Source organism: Propithecus coquereli, unplaced genomic scaffold (genome assembly GCF_000956105.1).
Source record: "Propithecus coquereli isolate 6110/MARCELLA unplaced genomic scaffold, Pcoq_1.0 Scaffold4764, whole genome shotgun sequence".
Classification (NCBI taxonomy): Eukaryota; Metazoa; Chordata; class Mammalia; order Primates; family Indriidae; genus Propithecus; species Propithecus coquereli.
Genome location: NW_012150579.1, coordinates 1 through 3,169, shown reverse-complemented (window position 1 = coordinate 3,169; position 3,169 = coordinate 1). Strand labels below are relative to the sequence as shown.

Below are 3,169 nucleotides of genomic sequence, written 5' to 3'. Positions count from 1 at the left end.
ATAGTTCCCCAAAATAGCCACTGCGCATCAAAATTATCCCTGGTGAAATGTGCTAGTTAGAGAAATAAGCATGTAATTTAAGGTGATGTGAGAAAACAGGTGTTTTTTTGTGTGTTTTTTTTGTTTGTTTGTTTGTTTGTTTGTTTTGTTTTCAGTAGAGCCCTGTAGCTTTTATTTTAAAATAAACAAGGCTAGAAAGAACTATAGAGTTTTCTTTTTAAGAATATAGTGAGTAACAACAATTACATGAAGCGAGCTGAGCAAAAGTACATATAAGTATAAACAAAACATTTTACACCTAGGTAAAATATTGATGCCATAACCAAACCATATGGTCCAGATTTATTAAGATTACTAGATTCTCACGACTAGAGGATGCAGCAGTGGCCTTTCTATCCTAGCTTACCCTATTCTTGGCTTGTTCAAATTCTACCGAAGCTTGTATAACAAGCTGCCGTCAGTTAAATGCTACTGCCTACAAGAGGACTGCAGTTCTGTTAATATTAGAACCAGCAGGGGAGCTTGACATTAAGAATCTAGGTTAAGAATCTCTAGGATGGTTCTCTTTAGAAAACTGACTTAGCTAAAAACCATTTCAAAGAATTTGAATTGGTGAGCTTTAAGGTGATGTCTTTTCAGAGATGTTGCACATGAAGAACCCATGAACACTATGTAGATTATGAATAGTTAACAGCAGAAAAAGATATTTTGATTAAAGTGAGGAAGACAGTATAAAAATATTTAAAAAAGGAAAACAAGTTCAGAATAAAGGAATTTACAAGATGTTCAAAAATTATTAATCTTCAGCCATATTGAGGCCCCTTCGTGCTCCCAAAACCTTCGCTTTCTTCTCCTTTCGTTCTTGCTCGTGTTTCTTCCGTTGCTCTTCCCTGGTCTGGAGACGAGGTTATTTGTAAGTTTTCTTGTGGAAGTTAACTCTGTTTACATGTTCATTCAGAGAATTGTTTCCTTTAGATTGCCCCCATGGTTTCAGCTTTCCTTTGTGTGGCTCATGGTTGAGGGGACGAGACAAACTTGCTTTAAGATCAAACACTGCCTTCTTACTGGAGACTGGAGTCTGCATTGCCTCCGTTGTCAGCTTGAATGGGGTAATATCAGCAACAGCAGAATTCCCCTTGGTGGTCTTGTGTGTCCCAAGCATAGCCTGGCCTTTCGAGGCAATCCCAGATGTGGTCACATGTGCAGACTTTCTGGCTGGAGTCTTAGTCAGTGAACGCTTCTGTTCGTTATCTGTAGCAGCAGCTGAAAACCTGACACTCATTTTAGTTGCGGAGAGAGCAGAGCACTTGACTGACCCCTTCAGACTCAAGGTGCTCTGACTTGCAGGGCTGTGAAACCAGCCTTGTGAGTGCCGTTGGCTGACGGGAGTACGAGCCACAGAAATTCTTCCTCTCGGAGGAACTGGAGTCACTACCCTGCCCTTATTGACAGTCTGCTTCATCAGTTCATTAACCAAATTGTGTGCTTCAAAATGTTTCTTTTTTTCTCTCAATATATTGATCAATGGACTCCATTTCCTTAAAATGAGCCTCATGGAGCTTCTTAAAGTTTGGAGTAGTGATTGCAGTTCTTTTGTTTTTTCCACGTTTGTAAAATTCATCTCTGTAGGGAGGCTTCTTTCTTTCTGAAGATACCTTTGAATCTTCATTACCATTTATTCCACTTTTTCCTGAGGAAACTGCATTCTCAGCTCCTTGGCTCTCATCTGATGGAGAAGGAGTAGAGCTCAGATCTTGGTTTTCCTGCTTCTCACAATTCTGGAATTCAGTGGGATCACTTACTTTTATCTCTGAATGGTGCTGCTGGGAGTCAGGGTTCCCATGGACTGGTAATCTCCTTTCTAGGGGAGGAAAAGAACAGTGACAAAGAAAGAGAGGAAGGAAGAAGGAAGGAAAAAGGGAGGGAGGGAAGAAGAGAGGGGAAAACATCTAAAGACGAAGAGCCGCGACAAAATATTGGAGCTCAGTTCAGCATGGCAGTGTGGTACTTCAGACACCTGTGGACACAAAGGGGCTCAAATAAGCACACGAAATCAGTGAGTTGAGGGTTCCTGTGCAAGGCCATAGGGCTCTCAGACGAATACTGATGGAACCTCCACTTCATAGACACGTTAATAGCCACTAGGAGCCCATCTGTGGTAGAACAAATTTGCATTTATTCGCCCACTGCAGCAAGGAAGGTTGCACACCATGCAGAACCGTGGGGGCATCTCAGTGAGCAGGTGCTAGAAAAAACTTGCTAAAAAGAGGGTGCTAGGAAGCCCTATTGGGTTTGTGTTAGGTGATGTGGGGGAGAGTGCAAAGAAGCAGAGGGTTGGTCTGGACTGGATGCTGTCAGGAAGCAGGGGCAAATCTGTGATTGGCTATCTTGACATTTTTTATCTAGAAGGCAGTAGGAAGAAAGCAGGATCCAAGCTGTAGTCGGTAAAGAAGTAGAAGCCACATGTATTAGGCTGGGAAGGAGTACGTTTGGTCATTTTTGTGTTCTGAACAATTTTCTTTTGTCTGTGCTGAGACATGACGATGGAGCGACCTCACCTTTGACTTACCCCATGAAGGTGTCGGGATGACCTTGCCTGAAGTGTCTGTGAAGCAGCCTGGTTGTGTGTGCCCAGGCAGCACCCGGCACTCAAACGCCGCCTTTCTTTCTCATCATAGATCACAGACTGGAGGAAGCATAAACGCGCTCACCAAAGGAAAATAAAACAAATTTAAAATAAATAAATAAAATTCCAGGAAAAACAAAAACCACAGGAAAGGAAAAGTCATCATAGGAAACACGATATGACTCATATAAAAACTGCATAGTGATCTAACCAAAATTATTACCTACTTATTTTGGGGTAGATGGATGATGCTTCTCTGTGGTGGGGAGGGGAGAAGAAGCAGCTAAATCCTCATTGTCCATACTGGTGAGTCAATAGATAATACCAAAAAACGGCACATCATGAAATTGCAACATCATTTGAAGATACAGAGGTAAAGTTTTAAATCAGCCTAACGGGTTGAAAATGCTGTGAGGGAGGGGAGATAGGAGGGCAGAGCACAGAAGACGGTAACTATTCCTGACTGTCCTTGAAGAGCTGTTTGTTCTAATTTTACATGTTTAACTTTGGTTAAAACATTAAAAATTAAATACTTTTCAAAAA

The 3,169-nt window shown here is 41.6% G+C and overlaps 1 pseudogene; it reads right to left on the bottom strand.

The window, feature by feature from the left end:
* Positions 1-779: 779 nt before the first annotated feature.
* On the bottom strand, positions 780-1,861 carry LOC105819193 (annotated as a pseudogene).
* Between the last annotated feature and the right edge of the window lie 1,308 nt (positions 1,862-3,169).